Source organism: Ceratotherium simum, chromosome 9 (assembly GCF_057802395.1).
Source record: "Ceratotherium simum simum isolate JZ-2026a chromosome 9, ASM5780239v1, whole genome shotgun sequence".
Taxonomy (NCBI): Eukaryota; Metazoa; Chordata; class Mammalia; order Perissodactyla; family Rhinocerotidae; genus Ceratotherium; species Ceratotherium simum.
Genome location: NC_141908.1, coordinates 49,065,417 through 49,086,022, shown reverse-complemented (window position 1 = coordinate 49,086,022; position 20,606 = coordinate 49,065,417). Strand labels below are relative to the sequence as shown.

Here is a 20,606-nt window from a genome sequence, read left to right as displayed (position 1 = left end):
TAGTTATTATCTTAGTGTTTTATGTCTACATAAATAACCAAGTTTCTTTGTCAATTGTCACTTTTAAGTCTTTTGTCATTTACAGACAGTTATTGTTTTACTCTGATGCTTTTGCAAATATGTTTTATCATCAGAGAGATTCATGGAAAAGACTCCGACACTTACTTTAAAATACAGGTTTCTCACCAATGCATAAAGATACATGCACCCCTGTGTTCATTGCAGTGTTATTCACAATAGCCAAGACTTGCAAGCAACCTAAGTGCCCATCAAGGGAGGAATGGATAAAGAAGATGTGGTATATATACACAATGGAATACTACTCAGCCATAAGAAATGATGAAATCCAGCCATTTGTGACAACATGGATGGACATTGAGGGTATTATGCAAAGTGAAATAAGTCAGAGGGAGAAGGTCAAATACCCTATGATTTCCTTCATTAAGTAGTAGATAATAACAACAATAAACAAACACATAGAGACAGAGATTGGATTGGTGGTTACCAGTGGGGAAGGGGGGAGGGATGAGGGCGAAAGGGATAATTCGGCACATGTGTGTGGTGATGGGTTGTAATTAGTATTTGGGTGGTGAACATGATGTAATCTATGCAGAAATACAAGTATAATGATGTACACCTAAAATTTATACAATGTTATAAACCAATGTTACTGCAATAAACAAAAAATTTAAAAAAAATAAATAAATGCCCTATTTTGGAACCTTAAAATAAAATAGAATAAAATAAAATACAGGTTTCTGATAAACTTTCAGATCATAAAACTGAACTGGGTAAAAAAAAATTACAGAACTCTAATGGAGAAACTGATGATTTCATGAAACTGCTAAAAAAAAGATCAAGATCAAAAGTTGATTACCTGGGGCTGAATGAACTGTTGAGGATGATTTTAATTTTTATGACTTTTTGTTTAAAATATTGTTGCTTGTTTTAAATGTTTTGTTTTTTCAGATTTAAGGAAACATTTTTCTCTTTCCTCTTAAGCTAACTATGACTTATAGCAATTTGGTAAATTACACCTTTGTAAGCAGAATTGAAACATTTATCTTTTTCTCCCTACCTGATCCCTCCAGAATTTGAAAACTCTTAGCAAGTGAATATTCTTATTTTCATGGCAATATAGTTATTTGTATAAGTTCAATAAGAATCTGTTCTTCTTATAACAGGACACAATTGGAAACATTGGTTATATTACCAAAGCTTTGACTGGAATGTCATATTTGAGAGAAACATACATAGACTCAGATATGTCCAGATAGCTTTTGAGGAACAAAGACCGGATTTTATGAAATAAAGCCACATGGAAATATTGGCCTGGTACCTTGTTTACAGGGTTTCCAGCAACCTAACCAGGTGAGTAAAGAAGGTCACTCCTCTGGCAGATGCCTGGAACCTTGAAATAGTTTGGGGAACCTCAAAAGAAGAGAGGAATTCACCCAAATCTATAGGTATTGAAGACAAAGTCTGAGACAAAGTCCTTGGCTTAGTTTTCCTGGTCTCAAGAGGCCTATAAATTTCAATGTGAGATTTCTTATAAAAAGTTCTAGCAAAGTAGGTTTTCAAGAGCCTATATAATCAATTGCTATTTTTGCTGTACTTAGGTAAATAATTGGGCCAAATTTATTGAAATTAGACCTACTTCACAAACCAATTAGTCTTAATTTTGCTATCTTTGGTAAAAATGAGGGTGTTTTTAGAGAGAAAAATTGTGTTTCAGTAAAAAACTATAATACACATTTGTGAAGATTAGATTCTAGTTCTGTTAGTTGTCTTTGAGGTTTTTGTTTTCTACCTATAAAATGGACTGGATCTTGAATTCTTCTAGTCTCCTGAAATACCTGGCTACAAATCTCCAAACTAACATTTTCATTTTTTTCCATCATTTTTATTTGAAATCATTGAGAACTGAAGCCACCCTTGTTCCTAAAGCTCTGCAAGCTGAAGCTGAACAACTTGATATAAACTTGAGAGAGATCACCGCGATAGCATGCCTGTTGCTGTGTAAGCCACTCAAAAGGATACCTGAACACTCAATGACATCATCAGAGACATTTCAAGGGCAAAAGATGCTTCAACTCTGACATCTAAAAACCTTCTTGACTGGCTGTCCTCTTAGCTCAGAAACTGGTTTATAATTCACTCCAACCATTAACCTTGCTTTTCTTGTTTCCATAGAAATTTTCTCTAGTAAATACTTGATTGCTTGCTTCCACAATATAGACCTAACTTTGGGAGCCACCTGCCTCACCACCTTCTAAAATGAATTTAACTGGACTGATCTGTTATCAGGACTAAGAAATGTGTTCAGTGAGATGGGACAATCTACCAACTCAGCTTCTGGACTACAAAACTTAAAGTTTCAAAGGACTGTGAAACTTCTTAAAGTTTCAAAGGTGGGACTGTGGGGGATCAGAATTGGCCACCCCAAAATGTGCCTCTTGGCTTAATTATTTTTAAGAACAAAAGACTCTGAAAGAAACTTTGACGTCCTCCTTTCAACTGCCTAAAAGAATTTAAAATAGAAGGGCCTGTTCCAAGAAGGAGCTAATACCATAAGGTAACTGTAATGTAATGTAAAATGTGTCTCTCAGGTCACATTGTCTACAGTTGGTCCATTTGGATTTCCATCTCCATGTAAATTGCCTCCTCAAAACAGACCATGTCTGTTTTGCTCATAATCTCTAGCTATAGTGCCTATGAAGATGCCAAGCTAACAGTCATTGATAAATAAATATTTGTTGAATGAGTAAATGAGAGAATGACTGGATTAGGGGTCAGAAGCAGTCTTATTCTGGTTCTTCCCAAGGGGTAACAAGCATTAAGTATTTCCTGGGCACCTGCCCACATTCCAGCAATGAGAGTGAACCCCTAACTTTCCCTTGTTCTTCTTCTCCTAGTGTGTGTCAGGAACATGGTCTGCTTTGTTCAAAGACTTTGCTCTGCGATGGAGGAATGGAATGTCAAGATGAGCCAAGAGCAAGAGAGGAGTCTTCTTCTTTATGTTCACAAGGAACCAGGAATTACCAATGAAGAGGGATAGAAGCTAAACCCACTGGATTGTTTACAAAGTTCAAACGGCCATGGTTTATAAGAGGGATTTATCAGAAATGTTATGATGATAGAATGAAATAAAAATGAGAGCAAAGGACACTAGAGTTAAGATAAAATCCAACAGCTGTGTCAGAAAACACAGCTGCAGGCCCTTGAAAGGAGAAATAAAAAAATGTGAATAAGTGGGAGTGTGAAGAAAAGCGGAAGTGGTTTCTCAGAGTGGGAGTTATAAGTAGTTTAGGGGCTTAGAGATTTAAAGGTGATGATTGAGAAGCAGCAGTGGAAATTATGAGGAAGGATATGCAAACTTAGCATTGCTGTGAATTTTACCCTTGTTATAAAGTTTAAACACGAATGTTTTGGAATTTAGGATATAGTAGGAGATATCAGAAGTGATAAATGGGGTTTCATGCATGAAGAAGGGATAGGTTTTTGGGGTTTTTTTTTTTTTTTTTTTGGTAAGATTGGCCCTGAGCTAACATCTGTTGCCAATCTTCCTCTTTTTGCTTGAGGAAGATTATCCCTGAGCTAACATCTGTGGCCATCTTCCTCTAGTTTTTGTATGTGGGACGCTGCCACAGCATGGCTTGATGGGTAGTGTGTAGGTCCACACCTGGGATCTGAACCCGTGAACCCCGGGCCACAGAACTGGAGCATGTGAACTTAACCACTATGCCACTGGGATGGCTGTGGGATAGGTATTTTTTTTTATCATACATTATCTTATTTTATTGAGATACCAATATGATCATGCATGGTCCAAGAACACTCAAATAGTAAACTAAATATAATCAGATGCTAAAGATTGGTCCTCAAACATTATAGCCAATAATGCCACACTTGCCTATGATCTCACCAATATAAAACCACATCCATGCCTCAGTGGCCACGAAACCATTCAGCACAGCTTCCTTAATTGTGAGCTGTTTGCAGCTACCAGTTTGAACACTATTGATTATTATTTTTAGGCTCTATGTAGTGGTAGGAATCTCAGCAGGGATTGGAGGGACAAGCTTAACCTTAAGGTCCTGCCAAAATGTGGCTAATCCATGCTTTGAGTAAGTCACAGCAGCATTAATCAGCACTAGAGCCTTCTCAGTGAGGTTATGGACAAATCGGACGCTGGTTCTAGGATGGAAAGTTTGTCACCCTGAATGGCTGACTGAATTAAGTATAGGTATTTCACAATACTGATAATACGAAAGGGATCCAGGAAGTAGACATATGGAGGAGAGAAAAGCTTAATCCTTTAACAGTGGATTTGAGTTGGCAGTGACACATCAGGAAGAGAGGGAGGAGAGCGAAGTTAGTAATCACTTCTGAGGGGGATCACTCAGAGAAGCCATGAGAAGTCATTGGAATAAAAATTTGAGATTAATCATTGAAGTCACTTAGTTGGACTGTTTCTTCCTTTTTTCCTTTTCTTACTTTCTTGTGTCATTTTCTGAATTCCCTATGATAAAATCTTCAGAATGTATAAAATTGTGTCCGTGTGTCTGTGTGTGTGTTTGCCTATACCTCCTTGAAAAGTAATGACACAATTTAGTTTCTGGAGCTATGTAGGAATGGAAGGAGTATCAGCATATATCTAGCTGCATAGGAAACAATATCCTGGGAATGGTCACTCAGGTAATAAAAGTAATTATTTCACTTTATGTGAAATCTGGAGGTATTTGGTTTCAGGGTCGGTTCAGTGGCTCAATCATATCATCAAGGCCCAGGCTCTTTCTATCTTTCTACCCTACTATCTCAACATGTGGCTTTTCATTTTTTGGTATGTCACCTCATGGTCACCAGATAGAATTCCTTGAGGTCTGACTTGGAGAGAAATACTATAACTTAGAACATGATACAGTATAAGTTATGCTTCCGCTTGGCACACACAAACTCTGTACACATTCATTTATATTAAAAATACAGACATATACAAATAGTCCAGAAGAAAAAGAAGAACTAGTGACTGTCATTTGTACATTCCCACAAATAACATGTGAGTTCCTGGAATGAATTCCTAAGAATGCAGAAAACCACCCTTCCATAGCCAATAAGGAAGTGAGAATATAGCAGTCAGCTAATATGGGAAGGGTTGTGGTCTAAAGATAAGGATGCCTGCCTCCATCCTGGGAGAGGTAAGTGTGAACTCTGACATGAGGTCAGCTGAAACCTCTGGGCTGAACTGAGAAGGAGTCCCTAGTGCGATGGCAGCCACCTCAACATTTCTCTCAGAGTCACACGCAGGTTGAACTTGGCTGCAAGTCCTTTATTTTGTCCTACCTCATTTTGAGATTTGACACTCATGACCTGGGTTCCCTAGTGATTCACTCTTAGTCATTGTTATTTAAATTTGTGACATTCTCAAATGTGTGTCTAGACAAGTTTCAGTGAGAAGCAATGAATTAGTGAATCAGGTCTAGATAGCTCACTGCTTTAGAGCAGTGTTTCACAAGCTAAGTTTCCTGGTATATTAAGGAGTCACCCAGAGTTTGTAAGAGTGGAATTGAGGAGCTCTGAACAGCCTGCAACATAACAATAATATTTAGTAAACTAAAATACTAGTTTACTAACATCCATCTGGATTGAAAAGCTTACGTAGAGAAATGGGTTTTAGTTTTGTGAGGTTATTGGATTGTTTTCCAAAGACAGATTGACTAATTTGGTAAAACTGGTTCCTTGTTGCCAAGGTATGTTGTGTTAAGAATAAATTGCCTTGCTTTAAGCTAGGGAGTAGTAGATACCACTCACACCTGATTTACAACCACTTGGCGTGGGTCACTGTGACCTATGCTTGACTATTAACAACCATTCACTTCTTACCACCTCCTCTTCCACCCCCACAAAGGAATGGTTTCCAAGACTGATGCATCACTTTAAGAAGGGAGGTGTCCTGGGTGAAGCAGAAACATGAAAACCCAATTTGCCCAAAGCCTCAGGCAGGCTTGCCTCTCTCCAGTGAGAAACTAATTCATTTGACTGTTCAAATGACTACTCAACACCGTAGGCACAACCACTTGCTATCGAATTTTGTTCTATAGCAGGATTCTCTCTGATCTTCTTCTTCTTTATTTATTTCATCTATTCCTCTCCCTTCTCCAATTACTGATGCTCCCTCATAATTTTTATACTGTATGTGCAGTGGTGAGCCTTCAGAGAAAGATGAGAACTACCACACTCAAAAATATGACAAAAGATTTGCTCATGAATAAAGTCTATGTTTTTGTGCCTGTTTTTCTTATTAGAGAGGGAAACAAAAATATGATTCTGACCAAATACTGAGTGCTGAAGAAGATAAATAGCTGAGGAGTTCATTGTATTTCATTCAGATAGTTGTAAGCTACAACTGGCTAAGAGTATGATTAAATGGTCTTATTTGGTGTTGTTAATTCTAGGGGGAGCATAAAACATCTAAATATATATTGAAGTTACTCAAGTGACTACTTTTAACCTTTGTCTCCATAACCATCTTAAAGGAAGCATGATTTGAAGACCATCATGAAGTGTTGTGTACATGTCAAGTGTTTTACTCTAATTAACCAAACAAGTAGGGCCTAGAGGTGTTCCAGGAGCTAAGGGCAGACATGGCATAGGGTTGAGACAGACTACTTGTGGAGCCAAAGGGGATCCTGAAGGCTGTTCAGATTAGAGCCAGCTTTTGGAAGAAGTGGGCCCAGGGGCAGAGGTCTGGAGTGGGATGAGGCTGCCTCCAGATTTAGGATCATTAGGTCATACCACTGAGTAGGAGCTTCAGGCACCACCACACTGGGCTGGCCTATGTTAGGATAAACGAGGATTGCAATGCAGACAAAGACTTCAAATCCACAGAAAACTTTGCTTGTGATGTCCAGATGAGGGCCTCATCTTTTCTGCAGAGGTGATAGTTTTCAGGGCAGAAAAGCATTGACTGAACCACAGCTAATATTTAGAGAACTCCCAGAACCTCTAGATATATTTTTAAAAAATAATTATTATAAATAAATCATTATTAGTATAAATGTCCTTATAGACATTACTTTTGTCATATACTTTATTTTTTTTACTTAATAACTTGCATACTACAAAATATAGTTTTCTCTTGTATACATTTTAGAAGATGGAGAAAAGCACAAAGAAGAAAATAAAACTCACCCACATTCACATTTTTATAACCTATAATCACTTTTATATTTTCATGTATTTTCTTCTAGTCTTTTTTTACATGTCTGTAAAACATAATTAGGAGTATACTAATTTTGGTAGAGGCAAAATATATAAAATTCACCTAACTGCCTGCCTGGGGGAGAATCACAGGATAAAAGAAAGTGAAAGAGGAGAAATGTGTAGGTTATTGGTTCACAGTGTTCTACTACTACACTAATATCAAATCACCCCTGCACAACCATGGGGTCAATCTTTTTTGGATATCACTGACGTTGGGAATGGCCTCCACTCCAAGACTATTGATATCTTATCATACGGATCAATCAGGGGCACCTTTGACTAGACAGAATGAGATTGGGAAAGTTCATTTAAAAAACCTTAAACACATATTTTTCAGGGCAGAGCCAGCAAGACTCATGGCTGCAGGATGTGATTAAAGATGGTGCCTAATCGGTGGCTCAGGGGATGTTGGGTCTGGGGTGTATATTCACTGCCATCCATATAGACTGAAATCTCAGACTCAAAACTAAAACTTCCTAATTTTAGGGCATAATCCCTGGGAGTCAGATCAACTGGTTGATGGCACTGCTGCTGGAGGAGAAACTGCTTTGCCCCCACATCCAAAACACTTTCATTCCACATGTGGCATATTTGCCCAGAATCTATGGTACAGGTAAATTCAGACAGGCTTCATCACCCTTTGAAGGTGGTATTACCACTCCCATTTTACAGATGAAGAAACTGAGGGTAATGGAGATTAAATAACCCACCCAAAATCACATAGCTAGTAAGTAAACTCAAATTGTTGTGATTCTGAAGCCCATCCCCTGAGATTGGCTAGCTTTTAACCAAACCTCCTGAGCACACAGCCAGACCTCATCTCCTAGTCTTTTTGGCAGTTAGGTGTGGCCATATGACAGAGACTTGGTCAATGTCATATGGGTGGAATTGATGGATGCCACTTCCAGGTTTGGCTTGTGGGTACTGTCCACACATAACGCTCCATATTTTCTCTTCCCCTGTGTGATGGCTAGATGTCAATGTCCAAAGAGACCTTGAAAGCTACATGTTAAGGATGGCAGAGCCTCTTCAGCCTGGGTCCCTGAATGACTTGTGGAGCAGAGCACCTTCCCTGGCCACAAGCTTCCCTTCACTTAAGGCCTATTGAACTTTATATGAGGGAGAAATAATTAGCAAGTATTAACTTAACTAAATCACTTCACAAGTAAGTGGCAGAAGCAGGATACGGGTTCTAGGTATTTTCACCTTAAGAGTCTTTGCTGCAAGCAGTTTCGCTGCAAACATTTTTGCTGCACAACTAACTGGCCATAAAGGCAATTTTGCCATAAAAGATGAAATAACTGGTTGATTGACATGTTGGGTTTCATTATTGCTTCATTTGGCTACAAATGGTTTTCATTTGGTTACAAATGTGCATCCTAGTATTTGGATGAAACTGATACCTTTCTTAATGAAAGAAGACATTTTAGTGAAAAAAAAGAACAAAAGTGTGAAGCTGAATGAGGAGATGAATCAACAAGCAAAAAAATATATATAACACTATGAACGAAAGACTTGGATGACAAAGTGTTTAGGCAAAAATCCACAAAATAAAATTAATTCTTTGCACAGTATTGCCACAAATCTACACACATTTAAATATTCAGGAGGAGTTTGAAAGATGGAAGTGTAGGAGGATCCTGAACTTGTCTCCTTCCATGAACACAACAAACCTACAATTACCTGTGCAGCAATTTCCTATGAGAGAGATCTTGAAACTGGATCAAAAGAACTCCACAAAAAGGGACAACCCAGAGAGGGTGGAAGAGGCAGAGATACAGCCCTGCTGAGAAAAAAATCACACTCCAGCTGTGGCACATCATGGTCAGGAGCAATCTCAAAGGTATCAGGCTTTTCCCGGATGAGCAGGGAATTCGAATTGCACATTAAGCCTTTCAGCTCTTAGATCCAGCACAAGAGAGATGAGATCCCAAAATACCTGGTTTTGAAAACCAATGAGGGAGTATACCCGGGAAAACTATAGAACTTCAGGGAAAGGAAAACCGCTCTTAAAGGGCCTCTGCACAGACTCACTTGACCCAGAAATCAGCACTAAAATACCAGATAGGAAAGTGCATAGTCCATTGGTAAAAGAGACTCACTTACTAAGCTCAGAGTGTACCCTGGAGAGGCAGGAGGTGGCTGGGCCCATCCCACAGGGCCTTAGACACTGGTGGCAGCCATTATTGTGAGCTAGTTCAGTTGTATTGACACAGATGACATAGATGCTGGCAGGCACCATTGGAATCCTTCCTCTAGCCTGTTAGCTCAGGGGTCTACCCTGCCCACTAGAGCACCTGAAGCAATCAAGCATAGCAAGGCAGGGCAGGCAGCCCACCCCAGGAACTGGGCCCACCCACCAGCAAACCCACAGAAGACTTGCACTGCTGGACCTCACAAACAGTCACACAGGAGACCTGTTCTGCCTAACAATGTCTGAAATATTTGTGTGATGATGAACCTGGGGCCTGCCCCGCCCCTCAGCACTCCTGAGACAGCTGTGCAACACAGGGCCATGTAGCCAGTTCTCACCAGAGACCAGCCCTCTCCAAGAGTGAGCTGGCAATAGTTGTGCACTGCACAATTAGTCTCACCAGAAGCCTGCCCTGCCCACCAGTTCATCGGAGACAGCCAAGCACAGCAGGGCCATGGGGCCAGCTACACCAGGAGCCTGCAACAGTTGTGTACCCCCTGGGCCTAGCAACCAGCCACACTGAGGCCCTGACTCTCTTACCAGCAAAACCACAGTAGTTATGTGTTAGCAGACCTTGCAAATAGCCATGCCAGGGGCTTGCCCCACCCAATAAACATGCTGTAGCAGCCGCACATGGTCAGGTCTCACAACCAATTGGCCTGGGGCCAACCCAGCCTACCTGTGCACCCACAGAAATAGTAATCCAGCCACAACAGGAGGACACACGCAACCCACACAGGGGACACCCCTGGAGCATTTGGCACAGGTGACGAGAAGGTAGCATGCTGCTGGGCCCCATAAGACATCTCCTACATAAGGCCACATTTCCAAGATTGGGAGTTGTAGCTGACCTACCTAATACATAGAAATAAGCACAGAGAAGTAGGCAAATGAGGAGACAAAGAAATATATTCCAAATAAAAGAACAAGACAAATCCTTAGAAAAAGAACTAAACAAAACAGAGATAAACAATATACCTAATAAAGAGTACAAAATAATGGTCATAAGAATGCTCCCTGAACTGGGGAGAAGAATAGATGAACACAGTGAGAACTTCAACAAAGAATTGGAAAATATAAAAAAAGAACCAATAAGAGCTGAAGAATACAGTAATGGAAATGAAAAATTCACAAGAGGGAATCAAAAGCAGAGTGGATGACACAGAATGGATCAGTGATACAGACAAAAGAGTAGAGGAAATCACCCAAGCTGAATATAAAAAAGAAAAAAAGAATTTAAAAGAACAAGGACAGTCTAAGGGACCTCTGGGACAACAACATCAAGTTTACTAACATGTGCATTATGGGTGTCCCAGAAGGAGAAGAGAGAAACAAAGGGGCAGAGAACTTATTTGAAGAAATAATAGCTGAAAACTTCCCTAACCTGGGGAAGGAAATAGACATCCAGGTACAGGAAGCACACAGAATACCAAATAAGATGAACCCACAGAGGGCCATACCAAGACGTATTATAATTAAAATGTCAAGAATTAAAGATAAAGAGAGAATCCTAAAAACTGCAAGAGAAAAGCAACAAGTGACATACACAGGAAATCCCAAAAGGCTATCAGCTGACTTTTCAGCAGAAACCTTATAGGCAACAAGATAGCAACACAATATATTCAAAGTGCTGAAAGGGAAAAAACCTTCTACCAAGAACAGTCTACCTGGTAAGGTTATCTTTCAGAATGGAAGGAGAGAGAAAGAGTTTTCCAGACAAGAAAAAACTAAAGGAGTTTATCAGCACTAAACCACCCTTACAACAAATGTTAAAAGGATTTATTTAGGTGTAAAAGAAAAGGCTACAAATAGGAGAAAGAAAATTATTAAATAAAAAATATCACTGATAAAGGCAAATATACAATAAAAGTAGTGAATCGACCACCTGTAAAGCTAGTATGTAGGTCAAAAAACAAAAGTACTAAAGTCATCTATATCTATGATAAGAGGTTAAGGGATACACAAAAATAAAAGAGGTAAAATATGATGTCAAAAACATAAAATGAAGGGGAGAGCATAAAAGTGTAAGAGGTTGAACTTCAGAGACCATAAACTTAATATAGATTGTTATTTACATAGATTATTATATATGAACCTCATGGTAACCACAAACCAAAAACCTATAATAAATATACAACAAACAAAGAGAAAGGAACTCAAATATAACACTAAAGAAAGCCATCAAATCACAAGGGAAGAGAGCAAGAGAAGAAGAAAGGAACAGAGAACAACTAAAAAAACATCCAGAGTAAAAAGTAATGGAATGGCAAGAAGTACATACTTATCAACAGTTATTTTAAATGTAAATGGGCTAAATGTTCTAATCAAAAGACCTAGGGTGGCTGAATGGATTAAAAAACAAGAGCCATATATATGCTGCATAGAAGAGACACACTTCAGACCTAAAGATACTCACAAACTGAAAGTGAAAGGATGGAAAAAGATATTCTATGCAAATGGAAATGAAAAGAAAGCTGGGGTAGCAGTACTTATACCAGACAAAATAAAATTTAAAACAAAAACTGACAAGAGATAAAGAAGAGCATTATATAATGACAAAAGGAACAATCTAACAAGAGGATATAACACTTGCAAATATCTATGCGCCCAACATAGGAACACCTAAATAGATAAAGCAAATATTAACAGACATACAAGGAGAAACTGACAGTAACACAATAATAGGGAACTTTAACACTCCACTTACATCAATGCAGAGATCATCCAGACGGAAGATCAGTAAGGAAACATTGGCCTTGAATGACACATTAGACCAGATGGACTTAATTAACATGTACAGAACATTTCATCCCAAAACTGCAGAATACACATTCTCTTTGAATGTACATGGAACATTCTCCAGGATAGATCACATATTAGGCCACAAAACAAGTCTCAATAAATTTAAGAAGTATGAAATAATATCAATCACCTTTCCAACCACAACAGTATAAAACTAGAAATCAACCACAAGAAGAAAACTGGAAGTCACAAATACACAGAGATTAAACAAAATGCTACCGAACAACTATTGGGTCAGGGAAGAAATCACAGAAGAAGTCAAAAAATACCTGGAAACAAATGAAAATGAAAATATGACATACTAAAATCTATAGAATACAGCAAAAGTGGTACTAAAAGAGAAGTTTATAACAATACAAAAACAATCTCAAATAAACAATCTAATGTTACACCAAAAGGAACTAGAAAAGGGGAACAAAATCCAAAGTCAGTAGAAGGAAAGAAGTAATAAAAATCAGAGCAGAAATAAATGAAAGAGACTAAAAACAAAAAACAAAACAAAAAAAAAACTATAGAAAGGACCAATGAAACTAAGAGCTGATTCTTTGAAAAGATGAATAAAATTGACAAACCTTTAGCTAGACTCACTAAGCAAACAAGAGAGAAAGCTCAAATAAATAAAATCAGAAACGAAAGAGGAGAAATTACAATGGATACCACAGAAATGCAAAGTACTATAAGAGCATACCATCAAAAGCTATATGCCAACAAATTGGATAATCTAGAAGAAACAGATAAATTCTTAGAATCATACAATCTTCCAAAACTGAATCAAGAAGAAATAGAGAGGGCTGGCCCCGTGGCTTAGTGGTTAAGTGCGCGCGCTCTGCTGCTGGCGGCCTGGGTTTGGATCCCGGGTGCGCACCGATGCACCGCTTCTCCGGCCATGCTGAGGCCGTGTCCCATGTACAGCAACTAAAAGGATGTGCAGCTATGACATATAACTATCTACTGGGGCTTTGGGGGAAAAAATTATATATAAAAAAAAAAGAAATAGAGAATCTGAATAGACCAATCACAAGTAAAGAGATTGAAACAGTAATCAAAAACCTCCCCAAAAACAAAAGTCCAGGACCAGACGGCTTCCCTGGTGAATTCTACTAAACATTCAAAGAGATTTAATACCTATCCTTCTCAAACTCTTCAAAAAATTGAAGAGGAGGGGATGCTTCCTAACTCATTCTATGAGGCCAATATTACCCTGATACCAAAACCAAACAAGGACAACACACAAAAAGGAAAATTACAGGCCAATATCACTGGTGAACATAGATGCAAAAATCTTCAAAAAAAATTAGCAAATCAAATACAACAATACATTAAAAAGTCATCGATACACATGATCAAGTGGGATTTATTCCAGGGATGCAAGGATGGCTCAACGTCTGCAAGTCAATCAGTGTGATATACCACATTAACAAAATGAAGAATAAAAATCACATTGGGGCTGGCCCGGTGGCGTGGTGGTGAAGTTCACATGCTCCACTTCAGTGGCTGGGAGTTCACAGGTTCAGATCCCAGGCATGGACCTATGCACCACTTATCAAGCCATGCTGTGGTAGGCGTCCCACATATAAAGTAGAGCAAGATGGGCATGGATGTTAGCCCAGGGCCAATCTTCCTCACCAAAAAGAGAAGGATTGGCAACAGATGTTAGCTCAGGGCTAATCTTCCTCACCAAAAAATAAGTAAATAAATAAATAAAATGTTTTTAAAAATCACATGATCATCTCAATAGATGCAGAGAAAGCATTTGACAAGATACAGCATACATTTATGATAAAAACTCTGAATAAGATGGGTATAGAAGGAAAGTACCTCAACTAACGAAGACCATATACGACAAACCCACAGCTAACACCATACTCAATGGTAAAAAACTGAAAGCTATCCCCATAAGAACAGGAACAAGACAAGGATGCCCACTTTTGTCACTCTTATTCCATATAGTACTGGAAGTCCTAATCAGAACAATTATGGAAGAAAAAGAAAGAAAAAGGATCCAAATTGGAAAAAAGGAAGTAAAACTATTGGCAGATGACATGATTTTATATATAGAAAATCCTAAAGAATCTACCAAAAGACTATTAGAAATAATAAAGAAATACAGAAAAGTTGCAGGGCACAAGATCAACATACAAAAATCAGTTGCATTTCTATACATTAACAATGAAACAGCAGACGGAGAAACCAGGAATACAATCCCACTTATAATCACAACAAAAAGAATAAAATACCTAAGAATAAATTTAACCAAGGAGGTGAAAGACCTGCACATTGAAAACTATAAAACATTGTTGAAAGAAATTGCAGAAGACACAGAAAAATGGAAAAATATTGTGTGCTCATAGATTGGAAGAATTAACATGGTTAAAATGTCTATACATCCTAAAGCAATCTATGGATTCAATACAATCCCTATCAAAGTCCCAATGACATTTTTCATGGAAATAGAACAAAGAATTCTAAAATTTATGTGGAACAACAAAAGACTCTGAATAGCCAAAGCAATCCAGTGAAAAAATAACAAAGCTGGAGATATCACACTTCCTGATTTCAAAATATGCGACAAAGATATAGTAATCAAAACAACTTGGTACTGGCAGAAAAACAGGCACACAGATCATTGGAACAGAATTGAGATCCCAGAAACAAACCCACACATCTATGGACAGCTAATTTTTGACAAAACAATCAACAACATACAATAGAGAAAGGAGAGTCTCTTCAATAAATGGTGTTGGTAAAACTGGACTGCCAATGGTAAAAAATGAAAGTAGACCATTATCTTACACCATACACAAAAATTAACTCAAAATGGGTTAAAGACTTGAATGTGCAACCTGAAACCATAAAACTCCTGGAAGAAAACATAGGTAATATGCTCTTTGACACCAGTCTTAGCAGTATATTTTTCCTAGGTCCTAATTAGTGCCAAACCCAGTATTATTACATTTGTGTCACCTCAGAAGTCAACTCATCCCAGGGCTTCTCAAACCAGTTCAGATAAGGGAACATCTAGAAATTTCTTTTCTTTTCTAACCTTGATATATTGAGATTTTAACATATAAATATAATAACACACAAAATTTGGGGCTAAATCATAAACCATCTTATATATAGATTCCAATAGAGACAAACAGTATTAGACACTACATTTTAAAGAAAAATTTATGGCAGAACAATTTAAAATTGAGAAAATGTGATCTTATCGTTTAATTTGATCTTATTTTCTCCAAACTGAGAAGCACTGACCTATTGACAACCTTTCAGAGCACGAGGTGGAAAAAGCTTCACACAGAGTAGTTGGGAATGTAGGTTCCAGACCTATGAGTGGTAAGACCTTGGGTGGATGATTTAACCTCTCCGTATTTCAGTTTCCTCAGCTATAAAATGGGATTAATGATGATAGCACCTAACTCCTAGGGTGTTGAGACGCCCAAATAAGGTGGTACAAAGAAAACTCTTCAACTGAGCCAGGTACCCAACAAGGACGTGACCATTGTTCGCTGTTATTATTCAACATAGTGAGGCACACCTAGGGAAAGGTTAGCTCAGGCAGGGAGACAGATAAAAAATAAGAGCATTTGAGAAAATGGAAGGATTAACAAGAAGGGAGAGGAGCAGATATGGGCAGCACAAAGCCATTGGAGAAGCTATATGTGTTTATTTGATTTGGATTTCTGTTAATTTGAAGTTCTTAAAAAATCATTAATCTCTACTTACACAGGCTTCACCTGGTGGGTAGAGTCTGTAGTTATCGATTGTTCAGGCCAGGGTGCAAGGGTCATTGGAGCACTCAGAGTTTTGAGCAAAAGGCTGTTTCAGGTGTTCTTTTAGGTTAGGTGTTTCCATGAAACTCTGGGACTCGGTTAAGAACCTCATGAGCTGCAACCTAAGGATTTTCCAAGAGTCATCATTCAAATTGAGGAGAACAGTTTAAAGGTATTTTTTGTGTGTGTGTGTCTTGTTAAGCTTTTAAGTAACATTTCAAAAATAAAGGCCCATGAAAAGAAGAGTTGGACATAGTCAGAATCACAGTGCTCTTGCCAGGCGCCCCCTGCCCACATCTTGCCTCTCCTTCTGAGGTGAGTCAGCACTTTGCAAAGCCTGTTGACACCCTCAGTGGGCTCCCAAGTACACTCTGTGTTTAGCGTTATTGCTTTGAGCAAGTTCAACCTTTCCTCAGATGTCACTGAACTGTGCTTAGGCTGGCCTTCGGGGCATTGACTCTTAAGCAAATAGATAATGTTCTCGAAAAATCTTGACTTCTGTTCAGTGCTTTGTAATGATGTAAACTGAAGTTGGAAAAGGCTGTAAACCGTTTTCACTCTCTCCAGTGAAGTCCATTGTTTCTTCCGGCTTCCTCAAGTTCACGTTCACAGGTAAGTGACTTATACTGTCTACAGCAGTTGAGGACTATGTTCTGAAAGTCCATTTTCTCTAAGTCTCATTGTGGGGCATTGTGATTCTGATTCACTAAAGGCTGGCCTCTTGTTGTGTGATAAACAGTACCACAATGCCTGGATAGGAACCTGCAAAATGCATTAATGATTTCATAATATTACATACAATACAGATGGCTCTTGTCTGTTATCTCATTTTGTTATTTATGCATCAATTCTTTTGAGAACATGAGTGTATGTGTGTGTGTGTGTGTGTGTGTATGTCTGGGGTATGGAGGCATGTGGTACAAATGGGTGAATAGATTGAATAATCTGCCCATAGTAAAAATGTCAGTGAACTTCTTTTTTAACTTGGCTTCATGAAAGCATAATTCTGTTTGCACTGATAACCACAAATCCTACCCCGGAAGGCTGGGGCTGGTTTCATACAGAACTACACCAACTATCTTTTCTCCAACACCACGATCATTGCCTCATTCTCCCAGTTTTCAATAATTTAGATGCTAAAACAATACGAGCTCTGGATGCATGGCTAGAGGGGGAGAACTTGGTCTCTAGAATCTAATTTCCATTTTTAGAAATCACATGTCGCTGATGATTTGAACACATAGGTCAAATACCATTTACAGTTAAGACTGAGAGTAAAGTGCAGTGTTTCTAAATGTTTTGGGGGGAGACTAGCTTTCTAGCCATGTTAGAGAAAAATAATAATGATTGTATCTAAAACTCTTAAATATTGGGATCTAATAGTGGTTATTATTAAGCTTTGAAAGTATTAACTTATTTATAGGCTCTTGTTTAATAGAGTTTCTTTCTGTGTGCAGCCACATCCACTACCCTCAACCCAACCTGACTTAGCTACCCTCCTGCTCTGCTCCGTAACTCTGTAATTATTTCTGTTTGAAGCCTCCGTTTTGCTGCCTAGGAGTTACTGTTTACATGCCCCTCTCCCCACTTGATTGTAAGCTCCCTGAATAATTTGTGTATCCCACTACTAGGAGTAATGGTGACAGATATTTGCTGATGAATGCTGGAAGTGAATGAGGAAGTAATTTAGAAAAACAATTGCTTACTCTGCGGTTTTAAAAGACACTGAAATTGCTAAAAAATGCCCCAGTTCCACTGCAGAAATCACGTATTAGAGTCATGTGTTGCTTTGTGAAGACAAAAAAACTATGCATTTAGAGGCAAAGCAGAGCTGTGAGTAACTTTGGCGTTAAATTCTATTTTATTCAACAGCAATTCTTTAGTTCTTCATCTCAATTGTGACTCTGTGCAGAAAGGATATTCGTGTGTCCCATGAGGATCACTGTATATTTCTTTCCCTTCTCCATCAGATGTAGCCCTTGGGGCTAAAGGGGCCCCATTTTATCCTATCCCTGGACAGTGACTTCCACATTTTTGACACACACTATCACCGCACAACTGGCTTATCTGTAAGGCAATATTTTTCTTTCTTTCTTTCTTTTTTTTCTTGCTTCTTAGCATAAATTAATATTTCTTTCCTCCTCTAATGATCCTTGGGAGAAATAAATCAATTGCCGGGTTTGATAATAACAAAGGTACCCCACCTATATCCCTAAATGTCAGCAGTGAAAGACATTTTAAAGGCTTTTAAAAAATTGGAATTTGTGGCTTAGAAAGTTACTTTCAAGTTCAAGAGAAGCAGGAGCAGTTTTGCTTTTTTCTCTGAGCAGCTCAGGGAGGGGAGTTTGTGGAGCTGGCAGCCTTGAAAGCTTTTACAGAGGGGAAGATTTCACAGGAGAAAAGCCAAGGAGAATATTCACAGTGTGATACGGGGTCAGGGGACGGCCACTCCACTCCTGAGACTGGCCTTGTAACTCTTGCTGTCCTCCCAGCTCCTCAATGGCTGTTAGGGCATTTAGATCCCCCTTACCATCTCAGCCTGGATGTGGAAAAAACTCAGGCTCCTCCTCCAGAATTCAGTCTAGGCAAGATCAACACGTTTCAAAAGTAATATTTGGGAGAAAATGAAATGGGAAGCAGAACAAATCTCCCCAGAGAAAATTCAAAACCTAGAGTACTGATAGAGTTGAGAACCCATCTCCTAAAGTGACAAGAGCCTGGGCACCATTGGCTTGACTGTGTCGCATCTCACAGCCTGTTTCCTTTGGTCACTTCAGGCCTGTCTGCCTGGGAGTGAGATGAACTGCATATGCTCCTGTACTTGGTACACGAGGGTCTGCCGCTGCTTGGTCTGGGGGGATTTCTGTTCTTCCCAAACTGACTTCCTAGTCTCTCTGGGTGTGGGCTCCCAAGTCCCAAGCCTTCTCAGAGTGTTGAGGTTTCTTTAAAGTATAAATATGATCATATCCTTCTCTTATCTAAAAGCCTTTATTAGTTCCCACTGCCCTTGGGATAAGGTCCCAAGTCCTCAATGTTAAGAATTATGAGGCCCCAAGGAATCAACCAGCCACATCCTTCAGAGTTGTCCCATCAACTTTCCCTCGGACTCACTGGACATCCTTGGGTCCTTGAACCTGTGTACTGTCTCTCAGTTCTGGGTCTTTGCATGTGCTCTTCCCTGCCTGGAACACTCTTCTCTCTCCTGTTCTCTTGGCTGACTCACTCTCATCTTTAAGGTCCATGCTAAATGCACTGGTTCCAGAGCCTTCTTCAACTCTCTAGACAAGAGAGTCCTCTGCTTGAGGGTCTAGGAGATGCCCATGCTTCCCCTTCACTTGCCGTCATCATGCTTGTAATTTCTTACGTGTCGTCTGTCTTCCCTGCCACACTATAAGCTCCACGAGGATAGGGCTGGTTGGAGGGCTGGTGCTCCATATGACTTTCAGGTTGGGTAAATCAGGTCCTGGAAGATTTCTCCCTGGGCTTCAGGCTGTCCTGAACTGACCTCATAGTACAAGGGTCAGCAAACATTTTCTGTAAAGGGCTAGACAGTAAATGTTGTAGGCATTGCCTGGGAGAGGTGGATATATTCTCCATCACAGCTACTCAACTTTGCCATTGTAGCACAAAAGCAGCCAAAGATAAAACAAACACAAATGACCATGACTGTGTCCCAATAAAACTTTATTTATAAAAACAGGCAGTGGGCAGAATGCTGCTATTGTCATTGTATCCTTCAGCTTGGAAGGATTCCAGCTCCTGGGAGAACTATTCTGAACCCGGACTGCTTTCTTTTCTTTGTTTCTTTGTTTCTTTGTGTCTTTGTTTCTTCTTTCCTTCCTTCTTTCCTTCCTTTCCTCCTTCTTTCCTTCCTTTCTTTTCCACTTCTTCTGCAGTATCAATAGCCAGTTGCTAGTGTTGATCTCAGCCTTTGGTGAAGGTCAGTCCACTCATCTGTTGCTCTAGGCTGGTGTATTGAAGTCACACCAGCAGCCTTGGTGTTATGGCCCATGGTGGGCACTGACAGTTTGTACTCTTAGGATCCTTGATTTGCTGCTGGCACAGCTTGTAGAACCCTGTATCTCCTCCAATTTTGACAGCCTCAAGCCCCCTGTGGCACTGCTCACTTAGCCCCGTTTCTGGGGTCTGTCAATGTCCCGGGTTCTCTTGGGCAACCCATCCAGGTACTGCTCTCTCCTTCCCAGCAGTGGTCTTCCAGAATATTGTTGCTAATGTTCCAAGGTAGAAAAATCTTTGATATGTCTATCTGTAAATGTCAGGAGATTGTCCTCTAATGTGGGCTTCTGTGTTGATAAGATTACACGTTTTATCAAAGAAAAGAAAACTTCAACCCTGGGTAGTTAAACAGAAGCACATGTACTACACAGGTTGTAGACCACATGACATTTAGCAGAGAGGGACACCAGTATTGGCTTGGGCTTGGGGGATTCCATTAGTGGCCAAAGTTTGCCGACCAGTGCTTAGAAATCTTGATCTTCTACTTTTAACTCCTAGATTCTCTTAAGTTTATTGAAAGACAATTTTTCTGAAAGACCTTGAAAATTCTCACTCTG

General features: G+C 39.3%; 1 pseudogene; it reads right to left on the bottom strand.

The window, feature by feature from the left end:
- Positions 1-3,881: 3,881 nt before the first annotated feature.
- On the bottom strand, positions 3,882-19,274 carry LOC101403400 (ATP synthase F(0) complex subunit g, mitochondrial pseudogene; annotated as a pseudogene).
- Between the last annotated feature and the right edge of the window lie 1,332 nt (positions 19,275-20,606).